This window comes from Lynx rufus, unplaced genomic scaffold (assembly GCF_022079265.1).
Source record: "Lynx rufus isolate CCGP_SWC_20201006 ecotype Redwood Valley unplaced genomic scaffold, mLynRuf1.p SCAF_11, whole genome shotgun sequence".
NCBI classification, from domain to species: Eukaryota; Metazoa; Chordata; class Mammalia; order Carnivora; family Felidae; genus Lynx; species Lynx rufus.
In genome coordinates this window covers 8,277,440-8,295,271 of record NW_025814825.1, presented here as the reverse complement: position 1 = coordinate 8,295,271, position 17,832 = coordinate 8,277,440, and the positions used below count along the sequence as shown (strand labels likewise).

The 17,832-nt window shown below is 35.1% G+C and overlaps 1 non-coding gene across 1 annotated transcript; it reads left to right on the top strand.

Annotated features, from left to right (window-relative positions):
• The first annotated feature begins 17,206 nt into the window (after nt 1-17,206).
• Nucleotides 17,207-17,313, top strand: LOC124507339 (U6 spliceosomal RNA). Its single transcript, XR_006960993.1, has one exon. It is a non-coding gene; the product is annotated as a U6 spliceosomal RNA (small nuclear RNA).
• The last annotated feature ends 519 nt before the right edge of the window (nt 17,314-17,832 follow it).

Below are 17,832 nucleotides of genomic sequence, written 5' to 3'. Positions count from 1 at the left end.
TTCTGAAATAGTTTATGTTAGATTGGTATTAACTTGTTCCTCAATATTTGATGGAATTTACTAGTAAACTTATCTGGAAAAGAGCTTTCCCATTTGTAAAAGCTTTGTCATTAGTTCAATTTATTTTTATTTTTTTTTTTTAAATTTTTTTTTCAACGTTTATTTATTTTTGGGACAGAGAGAGACAGAGCATGAACGGCGGAGCGGCAGAGAGAGAGGGAGACACAGAATCGGAAACAGGCTCCAGGCTCCGAGCCATCAGCCCAGAGCCCGACGCGGGGCTCGAACTCACGGACCGCGAGATCGTGACCTGGCTGAAGTCGGACGCTTAACCGACTGCGCCACCCAGGCGCCCCAGTTCAATTTATTTTTATAGGTATTATGCTTCCCAGAATCTGTTTATTCTTGTGTTAATTTCAGTAAATTGTAATTTTTTAATGAAATGTATAATGTACATTTTGTTGAAGTTATCAGATTCTTGACATAATATTATTTGTAGTATTATCTTGCTATTGCTTTAATATCTGTCAAATCTGTAGTGAAAAATCTCTTGCTTTATCCTTGATATTAAGTTTTTTTGTGTTGCTTCCCTAATTTTCTTTTTGATCTAGATATGGGCTTGGCAATGTAGTCAATCTTTTTAAATAACCGGTTTTTGTTTTGTAGATTTTCTCTATTATGTGTCTGTTTTCTATTCCATTGATCACTTGCTCTTCATTATTTCCTTTATTACCTAATTGTTCTACCTTTTTTTTTTCTTCTTATAACTTGAGAGTTTGTTATTTGGGACACACATATTTGTAATTGTTTCTTCCTGATGAACTGCCTCATTTTTAAATTACAAAATATCTATATAATGTCTGGTAATTCTCTTACTCTTAGAGTCTTTTAAATCATTGATTAAATAACTATCCTGGTCCTCTCATATGTATATTTGCCTGGTGTATAATTTTCCATCATTCACATTCAACCAATCTGTGTCATTACATTTAAAACTTATCTCCTGTAGGTGGCATATAGTAAAATACTGTTGTGGTTATTATTTATTGAACTCTGCCAATCTCTTCCTTTTAATTGGAGTATTTAGATCATTAACTTTTGGTATGCAACAACTGATGTGGTTGGCTTTGAGTACACCATTTTCTCCTTTGTGTTCTGTCTGCCCCATTTGTTTTGTTATTATCATCATTGTTTCCATTTCCATGGCTCTTTTTAGCTTATTTAGAATTTTCTAATTACCTCTTTCTAATTTACCTATTGTACTTTTGCCTTTTTTGTATTTTTTTAGAAGTGGCTCTAGAAATTGAAACATTCAGACCTAAGATTTCACAAACTATTTAGACTTAATATTGTATCACTTCACATAAAATATAGAAAGGTTGAAGACAAATAGTTTGTTAATAGTTTGTTTTTTTTTACTACCACCAACCATTATATTATAGTTGTTATGTGTATTTAATATACATTTATTTAAAAACTTACCAACCAATATTACATATTTTAAATATATAGTAATTGTAAGAACTTAAGGAAAAAGTTTTTAGTATTTTGTATTTATCCAGCTAGTTACCATTAATGTTGCCCACTAGCATTATTTCCTTTCAGCCTGAAGAATCCTTTCAGCATTTTTGTATATAGCCAGTTTGCTTGCTGTTTATTTTCTTAGTTTTCCTTCACTTGAAGATGTCATTCATATATGAAGGGTATTTGTATTAGATATAGAACTCTGTGTTTTCCTTCTTTTCCTTTAAAATGTTGTTCCATAGTTTTGTCATTTAAGATTTCCGGTGAGAAACCAGTTACTTGAATCACTGTTCCCATGTATCATGCATTGTGTTATTTCTCTCTAGCTGTCTTAAAGGTTTTTTTTTTTTCCTTACTTTATCTCTTTGTCACTTTTATTATGATATGTTTAGGAGAGATTTTCTTTGAATTGATTCTGTTTGTTCACTGATATTTATAGAACACACCACAGTAACAGGTAAATATACATTTCCTTATAAGGGTCCTTATGACGACTTTGGGTTCACCTGGAGAATCCAAAATAATCTCCCCATCTCAATCCTCAATTTAATCACATTGGTCAAGTGCATTTAACATTAACCAAGATAAATCCTATTCTGGGACACTACTTATAGAAATTTAAGGGAATAAAAATCATGCAGTGTATATTCTATGTGATAATAAGTAAGAGGTTTAAGGTAAAAATCAATAATGGAAAGATGACTGAAAAATTCCCAATTATTTAAAATTTAAGCAAAATATTTCTAAATAACTCATGGGTCAAAGAGGAATTCTCAAAACAAGTTTAAAAATATTTTGAAGTGAATGAAAATGAAAATGCACAATATCAAAATGTTTAGAATTCAGCTCAAGCATTGCTTAGAGGGAATTTTTGACTGTCAGTTGCATAGACTAGAAAAGAACAAATGTCTCAAATCAATAAGATAAGAAAATTTTAAGAAACTAGAGAAAGAAAAGAAGATTAAATCCAAAACAAGTGGGAAGAATAAGTTAAATAGTTGAAATGAAGTCGATTAAATCAAAACAGAGAAAGAATAGAGAACATCAGTGAAATTAAAAGATGGCTTCTTAAAAATCAATCAGTATAATTGAGCTCCCACCAAACTGAGCAAGCCAAAGGAGGGGGGAAGTGGAGAAGACACAATTACCAATGTAAGAAACAAAAGAGGGGGTACCATGTGGACCACACAGGCATTAAAGGTATAATAAGATACTAGTTTATTATTGTAATAAATAACTATAATCTTATTGGCTAAGAACAGTAGAAATAGACTTTCTTACATTTCTGGAGGTTGGAAATTTTCAAATCAATGTCAACCACATTACATTCTTTCTGGGGACTCTAAGAAAGAATCTGCTTCCTTGCCATTTTCATCTTCTACTGGGACCTGCATCCCTTTCACATCTGCTTCCATTTTCATATTGCCTTCTGTCTCACCACTTCTGCCATCATAGCACCTTCAGCACCTTCTCTAATTCTAACTCTCTTGCTCTTCTCTTTCTCCTACAAGGGTCCTTATGATGACTTTGGGCTTACCTGGATAATCCAAAATTATCTCCCCATCTTAATCCTCAATTTTATCACATTGGTCAAGTCCATTTTCCCTGTAAGTTAGTTTAAGATAGAATTAGGGTGTGGACTTTTTTATTGAGAGGGGGTATTTCTGCCCATTACATAAGAGATTTCACACAAAAGCAAAACAAACACATAAATCTCAAATGATATGCCAACCTTTGCAACCTCTGTGTTCTGTTCTCTCCTGATTTGTCTGTGTAGGCCTTGCAAGGAAAAGTGTGGAATGTGGCCACTCTTTTGTATTTGAAACAGAGTGATTTGGCCTCAACAGCAGCAAAACAGATCATGGAAGAGACCTACAAAATGGAGTTCCTGTACAGTGGTGTGGAAGATAAACACGTGGTGATTATACATCACATGAGGCTGCAAGTCACAGCACTGCAATTTATAGTAGCAGCACGGACAACTGGAGGAGGTGACCCTTATTTGGGATGTGTGCAAAGTTTTTACACGATGTGGACTTTTTTCAGAGGTGTTTTATTACTGATTTGACCGACCTGCAGGACAACTTTGTGGACAAATTTCTTGACCTTATGCCCTGACTCATGACATCCAAACCTAGAGAAGTGGTCAAAATTCTACAGACCATGCTGTGGCAGAGTACCTTCCTGCACATCCCCCTTCCAGAGCAGATCCACAAAGCTTCAGCCACCACCACTTGCCAGTGGGCAAGTCAGACATCGCTTTGCAGTTTACATCTGGGTTGGTTGTGGCCCTGGATGTTGATGCAAGCCTAGAACATGTGCAGGATCTTCAGAGTACTGTGAAGGTCCACATCTTATATCCAGATGGCCAGGCTCAGATGATTCATCCTAAACTGGCAGACTTCGGGAATCCTGGGCCAGGGCTCCACCGGCTTATCACCCAGCTGTACGTCTCCCACACTGTCTGGACGGAACCATGCCCGTGAAATGCAGGCTGCTGCTGGCCTGCAACTCCCGTTCCTGCATTCCAAAATCCCCCTCGATCGGGGGTGGCAGCATCGACAACACCATCCCCTTCAGCAAGTCTGTGACTGTTTACATAATGTGCAAACTGAATCACAAGCAGTCTTTAGAGCTCAGGTCTAGAAGGGCCTCCCTTCTTAGGCATCAGGGCCAGAAGCCTGGAACATTTCACCTGGAAATGGCATATAGGCATAAGGAGGACCATGACTCTTATAGTCTCATCTGGTATCAAACACAAAATAAATTCTTTTGCATTGAAAAACCCAAAACCTTCACATCTACACCTCCTCCCTCCTGACTGCCCCCTCCCCCCCACAATAAAGTTGAGAAAACACCTAGCTGTTCTAGTTCCTGGTCTTTCAAAACAACAATGTGGCTATGGGTTCAACATTTATGCCACATGGCTACATTCCTCAAATGTGAAACGAAGAACAGTTTATTGGAGTGTAATCTTGTTGTTTTTTTTTTTTTTTTTTTAATCAACAGTCTGTTTTCTGGGGCCAACTTCTTTCACAGCTGTACTTTTTTTACATGGACGGTTCCTGAATGGCCTTAGACATCACTTTCTTGCCAAGAAGCTCTTTCTTTAACTCAGGGAATAGGTGTGCCAAGGACTGCATGAATAGTTGCAGAATGAATCATTTTTAACCCTGAAGGAGTTTCTTCATCTTTCCTGTCATTACCCTTAGAACCAAAATAATATATTAGGGCCATATATTAGGACAAACAAGGATTATGGAAAAGAGGAATCCAGTGTAAGAAATAAAGTCATTTCCCACTACAGAGAAGGAGAGAGAGAGAGAGAGAGAGAGAGAAAGAGAGTATTCCACAAACTATTCTGTGTTCATGAGTTCAACAAATAGTTGAAATGGACTAATTCTACAAAAGATGCAAATTATGAAAACTTCTCAGAAGACATAGATAACCTGAATAGTCTTACATCTACTAAACAAAGTGGATTTTTAGTAAAAATCTTTCCATCGAAGAACCTCAGGCACAGAAAATTTTATTGGAGAAACTTTCAAACACTTAAGAAAGAACAATTCTATATTTTCACACAAAAACTTCCAGAAAAATTGAAGAAAAGGAAAAAAAAGAAAAATTGAAGAGAAGGGTATACTTTCTGTCAAATATTATGAGGTCACATTAATATCAAAATTAACACAGAAACAACAAAAATAGAAACTATAAGGGCAGAAATACTCATGAACTTAGACTCCAAAATTTTTAACAACGTGTTAATATACCTATTCTAGCAATATACAAGAAGAATAATCTTGAAAAATAATATTTTCTATGAATGTTAATGTTTCCCAGCATGCTAACAGAAGAAAATGCTATGGTCATCTTAATAGATGCAGAGGCATTTGGCAAAATTCAATATTCACTCATGGTAAAAATTTTCAGCAAACTAAAAGTAGAATGGAACAATTTTATCTAATGAGGGACATCAACAAAAACCTTATAGCTATCATGATGCTTAAATACTAAAAGGCTGAATCCTTTCTCCTTTTAGATTAGAACAAGGCTGGCATCCAGCATTGTATCTAAAGTTTTAACCAATGCAAAAGGCAATGAAAAGAAATAAAATTCATACAGATTAGAAAGGAAGAAATAAAACTGTTTCAATTCACAGATGAAATCATTGTCAGAAAATCCAAAGAAACTGCAATAAATACACATTAGTTGTATGTGAATTTTGCAAGGTTGCAGCGTGCAACATAATACAAATAAATCTATTGCATTTCTGTATACCAGCAGTGAAGTATTGAATCCAATTTTTTTTTTTAGTTTTTTTTTCCAACGTTTTTATTTATTTTTGGGACAGAGAGAGACAGAGCATGAACGGGGGAGGGGCAGAGAGAGAGGGAGACACAGAATCGGAAACAGGCTCCAGGCTCCGAGCCATCAACCCAGAGCCTGACACAAGGCTCGAACTCACGGACCGCGAGATCGTGACCTGGCTGAAGTCGGAAGCTCAACCGACTGCGCCATCCAGGCGCCCAATATTGAATCCAATTTATAAAGCAAGTACTATTTACAAAAGCTCCAAAAAATAAAATATTGGGCACAAATTGAACAAAATGTGTGTGTAAGCTGTATACTGAAAACTAGAAAGCCCTGATGAGACAAAACAAAAAGGACCTAAATTTGAAGATATAAAGCATGTTAATTGATTTTAAGATTCAATATTGTTACATTTGATGTAATCTTAGTCAAAATCCAAGCAGACTGTGTATTTTATTTTAAATATAATTTAAATGTATATGGAAATGCAAAACACTGGAAATTAAGCAAATTTGAATAATTCATAATAAACTTTCTCAAAACTTAAGGTCTGCTAATCAAGACATTGAGGCTTGAATTAAAACATTTTTGTATTTGTTTTTGTCATGGAGTTAAACATCCTACCAATCAGAAATTTCTTCAGATTTTTTACTTTGGGGTTTCCAATCATAAAGGTAAGTGGATTTTAACCCCAAATCTAAATGGACATTCATGGTTAAAAATTTTCACAAAATTTTTTCCCCTGATCTTCCCAGAGCCAAAATTGGACATGCATGTTTTCCCTGTTGTCTAGCTCCACTTATGAGGATTTTGTGATTTTGGAGTCTTAGCTCCACTTGGGTGCTCCAGTTTAAACTTTTTTTCTGCTCATAGCCCTGGCTTTGTCATTTGACCTGTTTACTTGGTAAATCCCAGTCTCCAGTAGCCAGGGATAAACTCAGTAGATAAAATCAACACAAATTCTGTTTTTGAAGCCATTTTATTTCTAAGGATTCATAATTTAAAAAAAATCATGATCTGAAAAACTGCATTAATTTTACATCATCTCAATTTTAAATACACACATTCCAATAATTTGAAGAGAGTTGTAGCAGAGAAGTTTTCATATATTTCCAGTTAAATGTTGGAAACAAAAATCCAAACCCTTATTTTTTAGGAAAGCTAAAATCCTCTGATACAAATGATATAAGGAGAAAGACAGTGGTGTGGTATGTGTGTGTGTGTGTGTGTGTGTGTGTGTGAACAAAAAGGTGTATAAAATTTTCTTCAACAGTTTTTTTTTAATTTAATATCCTTTGTCTTATATTTGAAAAATAAGGTCACATTTATTTATTATTGACTCGAACCAAGGATTTTGTATAACTTTCTCAATATTTTTCACAACGAAATGTTAAATAATGGTAGAACAAACTTACTATTGTTCAACACATCAGAGTAGCCTTTTATTCTTTTGAATATACTTATTATCACTTCAATAAAAGCAAGCAATTGGAATACGAAATTCTCTATTCCTGAAGTGAAGTTTATTTTAAAAAGTTTTCTACTTGTTAGAAAGTGCTGCTCATAAATATTATTTTGGAAAATTGTCTCATGTAATGCTAATGAAGAGTAAAGAATGTAATGGGGAAAAATGAATGTGTCATTTGAAACCAAATGTGTCATTTTATCAACTATTTTAAAAAAATGTGTGAAATTCCTAACGCTGTGTTTTAGTTTTTGGAGACATGCATTGCTCTGTTATAAAAAAAAATTAATATTATGTAACTTTAACACACAAAGTATTGCTCATTCATAGGGATTCATCAGATAAAGAAGTGCTTATTTTGGAAGAAGCCGTGAATTAGCTAGGAGACTTGCCTTGACATTTCACTCACATATCAAACATCCTGTGTTTACTCGTAATGTACATTTATCTGTGTCAGTGATGGACTCAGTCAGTTTGACAGGCATCATATAATCTAGTCAACAAAATCTAGAAAAAGGCTTTTCAACATGAAATGATGTCATAATGTGTTAAAATGGCACATATCACTCTGACGGTGTGACAGGTGTTTTAAATCTCAGGCTATTTATTTTCAAATAAGAAATATATGTAATGTTTTTACACTCCGTGATAAGACTTTCAGACTTTCTGTGTTCTAAGGTCTGCTTTGGGTTCAGAGTTTAAAGAAAATAGAAGTTACTCATCTTTTCCAACTTCATCTGGGATTTTTTTTCACTTGGGTTATTTTTATCATTCAGCACCCACCAGTTTGCCTCATACATTCTGACTATATCTTCTCTGACTCTTTTGCTTGGATCACTGTTTCTACCTTCTCTATATTCCTGAATGTGTTCCTGAAATTCTCACTTTTTTTGCTGATTTTCATTCCCTTTGTTTCCAATATCACATTTTGAAGAATGCCTGCCATATTCACATATCTAAATCTTTCAATAAAAATTCACCTGGCCAGACTAGTGTCTTCTTAAAATTAGAGGATTCAAAACAAAGCTCACTACCTTTCTTTCAAAATGTGTTCCACTTAACTGACTTCCTTATCTTTGTTTATTGTATCATATTCTTCAAAGGTGTGAAATTTTAAATAATCTTTAATGATACTTAAAAAAAATTATTTATTTATTTTCAGAGAGAGAGAGAGAGTGCCAGCAGGGGAAGGACAGAGTGAGAGATAGTGAGAGAATCCCAAGCAGGGTCCGCGCTGTCAGCACAGAGCCTGACGCAGGGCTTGAACTCAGGAACTGTGAAATCATGGCCTGATTTCAATAGTCGGATGCTTAACCCACTGAGTCACCCAGGTGCCCCAATGGTAACTTTTTGCTTCTATTGTTCACTTTCCCCATTGAATTAATTATAAAGATATGTTGATTTTATTTCAAGAAAGTCACATGCTTCTGTATCATACATTTCCACTGCTCCATCCAAATGCAGGTCTTCAAATTCTTCGTTCCTTGCAGTACCATCCCTATGCTTTCCATCCTATCAGTAGCACGATCCTCCTAAAGTGTCGTTTTAATCATCATCACTTCTCTGTTTAAACATCTTCTATAGTTCTTCGTTACTATATTTATAACACCTAAGTGCAATAGTATAACATTCAAGATTTTTTTTATTTACCAAGGTTATCTTCCACTTTTACCTTTGAAATATACTACCTCTCAGTCAAATTGTACCCTTTGCTACATTCTTGATGTAGGTCAATACCTTTACTTTGTCACTCCCTCTGCTGGGAATATACATTAATAATTGTATTGGGACTGATGCTTTCATTACTACTCATTGAAAAGTGCTTGTTTATTTTTGTTTAATGACAAATCACATGTATTATCTCCATATATCTATTCTGGATATATTAATCAGAGACGATATCACTTCCTCCTGATCCTAAATAACACTTGATGGAAGAATTATTTTGCACTGTGTCATTTCTAAGTTTCATAGTATGGGAACTGTCTACGCCCATGTCACCTAGAAGAATAGCTTGAATGCAAAAGAGCATCAAAAGATTAATTAAAATAAATATCTTTAGGAAGAAATTCTTGCTTGTGAAATGTCATGGTTGTTTCAAATCTGTGTGGTTTTGCCTTTTTTGTGGAGTTGTTGATTATCTCAGGTGTTTTTCAGTAAGAGAGAAAACATTATAGCCTCTGTGAAACATTTTGTAGGAAATCTTTAACAAAGAATATCAGTGTTGTTTCCAAGTCTGACTTCCCACCTCTCCTCTTCTTTCCATTTATGTCAGCATGGCTGAATACTAAATCCTAACACTTAACAACGTAGAACAGGAGTTCAAATATTAGCCTTACATTCTGGAGCCCTGTGTTCTCATTCCAACTTAGCTGCTAACAAGCTATATGACCCGGAGCAGTCATCCTGCTGTGTGCCTCATTGTCCTAAAAATAAGGGACTGGGCTGTGTTCTCTCATTTGCCTTCAAATTCAAAACTCTACAATTCTGATTTTTTTAATTATGAAAAGCCATGTTTAAATTTACAACTTATATCAAATTTATAACCAAGAAGACAATAATATAATAAGTTCAAAGAATCTTCTCTATTGGGCTACAAGATGGAGTGGTTTATCACAGTCACGGTGAAAGCTGCAACCTTTTCCACTTGGGTGGAAGCCACCAAATAAACTGATCTTGCTCGGCCATGGCCAGTGCTGACTCAGGCCTTTAATACAACTACCAAGTATCAATGCACATGTAAGTTATGATTTAGATCTAGTACAACCATTAAATGCCTTTGAAAATGATGACTAGGAGGCATTTCAAGAGGCCAATGCAATTCATTCCTAGAAGAGCTTACAAAGCAAAACTTAATGTCCTTTACTTTCAGTCCTTGTAGAAACTGAGTTTTAAATCTACGTGTAATTAGAACCAAATATTTGATTTTTCTTACAACGATAACCTATTTAGGGATTTGTTTAGTGCTATACAGAGAGAGATCAGAAGACTTTTATATGAAGCCATTTGTACATTCATCGAGAGCTCTCCAAACTTCCTTGTAAAAGGTTGTGCACACACTGCTGTACGATGCCAGGTCTGGGTGAGTGTGAAACATATCCTGACAGTTTAATTGAAATAACTATTGAGCATGAAGGAAAGACACCTGTTGCAAAGGGACATAAACAACAACAAAAATCCCTGCTGGAGTTTTCAGACAGAGTAGGGAAAATCAGAAGGACTCTTTATTCACTCACCATAAATTAATGTATCAAATGGGAGAAGTGTTATCAGAATTCAGGCATCAGGAATTACTGCTGAACTACTGGCTGTTACTGAACAGCCTTGGACAAATTATACTTCCTGATCCTCGGTTGCTTTCTTTGCCTGACGTATAGGAGTGCCATGAGAATCTACTGAGATAGTAGAATAAACCTTATATATTCTGAAACGCGCATCATTAAGTATCAGCTAAATTGGGAGACATGTAGAAATCAGAGTATTTCAATCCCAATCTGAATTTCTGATTTCTGTAGAAAATCTACGGTGGCAGAAGACCTGTATTTCCTTTCTCTTACATGGCAAAACTATGCTGGATCTGAGTAGCTTGTTTAAGAATTTAGCGTGTTTTGTGTTATGCCATGCTAGCAACCACAGACAAGCTTCATTGTTTTCCCACTGGACCCTTAAACACATTTGCTCACGTGATGCCCAGAATAGTTACTCTGAGGAATTTTAATTATTTAAAAGCTTACCAGAATACACATATTTAAAAATATTTCAAAAGAACCTCATCTATCCCCATGTCACTATTTAAATCTCCATAGTTGGTTGGGGTAGAGGTTTTTAAAACATGTCGCTTATCCCATCCTCATTTTTCATTTAGGGGTCTTTATATCTCCAGGATATAAAGAGCATGTGTGTAAGGAAGTAACATATATACCAAAACTGATGTTAGTAAATTATCGAGTATAAAGAAACAAATTTCAAATATTCACTCCAGATGGTGATATCTTTCACAAGGATGTTGATTTTAATACTCAAATTTGATGTTACATTAGAAATATTAAACAAATAACTGCAAATTCTTGTCATCCTGTCTCTGTTTGATGTCTGTACCCTGCCTTGTTTTCTGTTGTAATTTAGTATAACAAACTCAATTGTGGAAAGCAAAAGTAAATAGTGGAACAAAAGGGACCTTTCAGAATATGAACAAAGTAAGGACAGAATACTTTATAAATTGTGACTATAATATATGGCAATCTGTTAGGAACTCTTGAAAGAATGTACCCTTCTCATTTGACTAGTTTTAATGAGTTTCATTCTAGTATATAACAAGTTGCTTAGAAGCCAGTGAGAGGCATGAAAAAGGTCTCTGAAACAGAGAAAGATGTAATGCAAGATATCACTTTTCTCAAAAAGTTAGGAAAATTATACATATTATATTATATTATATTATATTATATTATATTATATTTATTATATTATACATAACACACATTCACACACCCATACACAATATCTCTCCAATGAAATAAAAAATCTTGTAACGTTGCTTGTGTCTTAAGAGGTGACTGCATTTCCAGAGGACTCAAGTGAATTGATTTTTATTCTTTTCCTTTTTTTAACGTTTTATTTATTTATTTACTTATTTGTTTATTTGAGAGAGAGAGAGAGAGAACACAAATGGGGGGGGAGGGGAGAGAGAGAGGGAGACGCTGAATCCAAAGCTGGTTCCAGGCTCCAAGCTGTCAGCGCAGAGCTCGATGCAGAGAGCATGGGTGGGGACGGGACAGAGAGAGAGGGAGACACAGAATCTGAAGCAGGCTCCAGGCCCTGAGCTGTCAGCACAGAGCCCCACGCGAGGCTCAAACTTACGAACTGTGAGATCATGACCTGAGCCGAAGTCCAACGCTCAACCGACTGAGCCACCCAGGCGCCCCAACCCACCAACCAACCTTGAGATCATGACCTGAACTGAAGTCAATGCTTAACTGACTGAGCCACCCAGATGCACCTGTTTTTTTCTTTTTTTTTTTTTTAAATTTTTTTTTTCAACGTTTTTATTTATTTTTGGGACAGAGAGAGACAGAGCATGAACGGGGGAGGGGCAGAGAGAGAGGGAGACACAGAATCGGAAACAGGCTCCAGGCTCTGAGCCATCAGCCCAGAGCCTGACGCGGGGCTCGAACTCACGGACCGCGAGATCGTGACCTGGCTGAAGTCGGACGCTTAACCGACTGCGCCACCCAGGCGCCCCTGTTTTTTTCTTTTTAATAATTGTTGAATTTTGAAATCTGAGTTTATTACTGTTTCAAAAACAAAGAAACTAACAAAGTAAACAAGAAACCAAAGCAGATGACCTGATTTGATCCAATCAAAAGTTTCGATCAGTTATATGACCAGCTGAATTTTTAACCTGGATGAGAAATGGTATTTAATTGCATCATATTTAGTAGCCTTTTGTAAAAATAGGTAAATATAGTCACAGAAAGAGTAATTGAATGTAAGATTATAATAGGTATCCAGAAATAATCATTTTTAGAAGGTCAGAATAAAATTCTTTGAAAGAGGTGGTTGATGAAAACCATATTATTGTAGAAATTTTCAGATGCAGTTATTTCCATATTAAATGTCACTTCTTAGCTGAAAATGAATAAGTTTTTTAAAACATATATTAAGCAGGGGTGCTTGGATGGCTCAGTTGGTTAAGGAACCAACTTCAGCTCAGGTCATGATCTCACAGTTTGTGGGTTCAAGCCCCGCGTTGGGCTCTGTGCTGACAGCTCTGAGCCTGGAGCCTGCTTCGGATTCTGTGTCTCCCTATTCCTCTTCCCCTCCCCCACTCACGCTTTCTCTCTCTCTCTCTCTCTCTCAAAATGAATAAATGTTAAAAAAAATTTAAAAATGTATTAAGCGTTAAACTAAAAAAAATGAGCTAACGAAATGATTATTATTAATGACAGAGAGAAATAATTACGTTATTGGCAAACAATTTTACTGGAAAAGCAAATGTGTATCTTTCTTGTCTCTATGCCATATAAGACTGCTTGAAGAATATAATTTTTCAAAAATGTTCTGAGGCAAACTACTGTGTTAAGGTGTGGACTCAATGTGTGTTATGCTGGATTGAAAATGTTTTAAAGTGTATTCTGTGGTGTCTTGAGAAATACAAACTAGGAGCAATATTCTTTACCTTTGACCAACTGTATCTGTGTGCACACGCATGTGCACTCCGCACACATGTGTGGACTTCTTGATTGGTGGATGGTGACCTTCATCACCTTGGGAGGTTATCAGTCATGACTTCCTCAAATATATCTCTAGTCCAACCCAGTCTCACCTCTTTAGCCCTTGGTTACCCCTGTGCTTGACCTTTTTCCTGAATCTTCTATTTTTCTTTCTATTGTCTGTTTTCCTTCCTTTTGTCCTGCTGGCCTAGATACATTATACTGACTTATCTCACAGCTCTCCTATTCTTATCAGCTCTGTCAATTATGCTATTAAACTTAAGTGTTCTTAATTTTAGATATTATCTTTTTGTAATTTTTTAAAACAGTTACTTCCCTTTTTTGCAATTCCAAGTTGAATGGCAAAATTTTCTACTTTGTGTTTTAAGTTCTTCCACAAATTAATCATATTGATTTCATAGCTTGTCTGATAATCTCATCATTTGAGCTTCCTAAAGATCTGTTTCTATTATCTGTCTTTGTCGCTCTCCTTCTCTCTCTCTCTCAGTCTTTATTATTATCTTTCTCTTTTCTGACTGGCTATTTGATGTTGAAACTCAAGCAGGATGCATAAAAAAGGTAAAAATAATATAAGTGTCTACTTTCTATTTTATTTTCTTTTTCTATTGGTTTTCTATTGATTCTATTTTCTCCAAAGAATGTATGCTTTTTTCTGGCATTCAGTTAGCAGAGGAATTTCATCAATCCATGATCATTGTAATCCAATTAGAAGTGTAGATGATTGCAAGTTCAGCCATGATTTTAGTACTGATCCCTTCTTAGTTTGTTCTTACTTCTAGAGAAGCCTCTGGAATAAAAGAGCCTCTGGAAAAAAAGTGAAATAAAAGTGGCCAGGCTCATAGTCGAGATCATACTCGTTTCCTGATCTCATCTCTGTAACTCCACACTGTCTTGGAATGATGAATTGTCTGAACTACTTGGTAGGAATTTTCTGTTAATTGTTTTCTTATATTTTGTAATATTTTAAAATATGACTTTGTAACTTACAGTTACAGGCATAATAGAATGTTCAAATCAGGGTAGCTTCAAGCTCTTGCTGTAACAAGATGAAAATGCAATGCAGTAGCACTTTTGTTTAATATGAAGTATATAAGAAACATTCAACATTGGAGCATGTTAAACAATATTTGCCTCAAACCCTCTCTTTTTCTTCCACAAACATACAAATATAATCATCTAAATGAAGGAATTTTTCAGCTGTCAGTACAGACAACTTATTAAAACTAAAAACATTTTATTAAAGAAAGCTTTTTATTTTTTTAATTAATTTATTTATTTTGAGAAGGAGAGAAAGAGAGAAAAAGAGAGAGAGACAGAGAATCTCAAGCAGGCTCTGCACTGTCAGCACAGTGCCTGATCTGGGTCTCAAACCCAAGAACTGTGAGGTCATGACCTGAACCAAAACCAAGAGTCAGATGTTTAACTGACTGAGATACCTGGGTGCCCCTATAGAAGATGGTTTAAAATAAACACTAATGCAAATGCTGTATAGCTCAAATGAATTTTTGTTCTGAATATAAGTCTTTGGAAATAAATTTATCTCTTAAATACATTTCCTCAAAATAGAACAAGAAGAATATCTAATATTAATCCTTGCTCCATGAGTATTAGAGAAAAATAGTTGTGTAGATTTGAACACACAGATGCATATTTCAAGCCGAAACATAATACATTAATGGAATAATGTATTAATAGGGTAATGTTGGAAGCAGTAAAATGCAGAAATGACAAAAGAGAAAACTCAATCAAGGTGTTATATAGATATAAAGGTACTACCACAATACATATTTGATATAAGGTAAACCTAGAACTTTATTATGGGAACAATTAAATGTATTGAGGAAGAACATAGAAGAAGATTCATGGAACTCATCTGAAAATATATTGTGGAATAAATTTTCACCTGGTGGAATGAGTTCTGAATTTAGAACTTTAACTCTTTGAGCTCCAATTAAAATGATCAATGGTAAATCAGTGTCTATATATGATATATCCTTTGATTTTTTGGTAATATATTGAAATATGATTTTGTAAGTGTAAGTAGATGAAAATAGACATCATACAATGTACAAATCAGAGTAGCTTCAAGTTCTTACTGTAACAAAATGAAAACGCAATGCAACAGCACTTTTAAGGTCTGTCAGAGAAGAAAGTTGTGAACAATCAGAAGTTACCTCTGTAAACAAAAATTAAAAAGCCATTCGCGACTTCTAAAGTATTTGAGTATATACAAGGTTTTCATTAAACAATTTCTGGATACTGCTTTCTGTTATTCGGATGAATTATTTTAAAGTATATATTGCTGTTTAGTTTTGAGATGTGATCTTTTGTAATATTGTGACAAACATTAACAAGGGTAGGTTATATTTTACATATCTAACTAATTATTGAATGCTAGAAGACACAGAATTTAAAGAGAACAAAGACCACAGAAAAAGAGTTTCTGAATTTGGGGTTAAATTGATAGAGATGGGCAAATGTAGGTAAAGGAGGGACACATTGAAGCCCCCACATCCCAAAAAAGGATACAACTACTTGCTTGTTTTGAATATAGTAAAATCCAAAGTTATTTCTGATTACCTGAGAATAGGAAAACATAGGAAAATACTACAGTTCATTATAACTTTTAAGTAAGCTTGTACCTTGCCAATTGACTTAAAAGATAAAAGGAAATCAAATATGCTGTTTATGCTAATAATACCCTAATAAGGTCAGGGCAAAGCAGTAATGCTAAGAAAAAATAAAATAAGATGACATAAACTTAAGCCAATATAGCTAAAGTCATAAATTATACAAATTCCACCATTAAAAGTAAAAAAAGCCTATGCACACTTAAAATAATGATATGCTGTATACTGGCCAATACAGCTTCAAAAATCTAAGAATGCATTATCATGGATCATTAGACAAGTAAATGTCATACTCAAACATAAGGAAACGGAATATTATCAGCTTAATAATAATAAATGAAATAGAACTTCTGATTAAAGGCATTAAAACATAAAGAACACACTATATCATGGCAAAAGTGGGGGAGGGGAGAACAAAAAAGTCAGTTGGGCATCCGACTTCAGCTCAGGTCGTGATCTCACGGTTTGTGAGTTGGAGCCCCACATCAGGCTCTGTACTGACAGCTCAGAGCCCAGAGCCTGCTTCGGATCCTATGTCTCCCCTTCTCTCTGTGCCCTGCCACCACCCCCCCAGCTCCCACAGGTCATGCTCTGTCTCTCAAAAATGAATAAACCTTAATAATTTTTAAAAAAGAGCTTAAAGTATGTTTGTTAGATAAAACTCAGGTTACAAGTTAAATTTTAATTTTAGATAATGAGTAATTTTTTGCTGCATGCTTATTTGAGACATATGAGAATTTAAAAAAATTAAAAAGAGGGGCACCTGGGTGGCTCAGTCGGTTAAGCGTCTGACTTCGGCTCAGGTCGTGATCTCGCGGTCTGTGAGTTCGAGCCCCCACCGGGCTCTGTGCTGACAGCTCAGAACCTGGAGCCTGCTTCTGATTCTGTGTCTCCCTCTCTCTCTAACCCTCCCCCCCCTTCATGCTCTGTCTCTGTCTCAAAAATAAATAAACGTTAAAAAAATTAAAAAGAGAGAAATTGCTAATCAAAAGAATAATCAGACAAATCAAATCCAATATCAGTTAAATATTGAAAAACACTGTTTTGTGCTCACTTCAGCAGTACATATACGAAAATTTGGATGATACAGAGAAGATTACCATGACCCCTGTGCAAGGCTGACATGTAAATTCGTGAAGTGTTCCATATTAAAAACCAAAACCAAAACAAAATGAAAAAAAAAGAACACACACACACACACACACACACACCAAAAAACACTGTCTTACAAATCAATTGACTAAAGAAAAAATACAATGAATAAAACACAATAAGAGATTGCTTTTATATGAGAATTCAAATACAGCACGTTTTTGTCTGAGTCTTTGGTACACAAAATGCAGCCCACAGGATGGTAGAATCACCATCACCATGAAGCTTATTACACATGCAGAAACTTAGTCCCAATCCAAACAGGGAAATCATATCTGCATTCAATATGATTCCCATATAAAAGTTTGAGAAACACTGATCTAGATAGTACAGCCAATTTCAATGGAAATTTAAAAAAAAAAAACATATCCTCAAAGATTTTTTTTTAATTTTTCTTAAAGTTTATTTATTTATTTTGAAAGAGAGAGAACAAGTGGGAAAGGGGCAAAAGGAGAGGGCAAGAGAGAGTCCCATGCAGGCTCTGTGCTTTTGGTACAGAGCCCAACATGGGACTTTATCT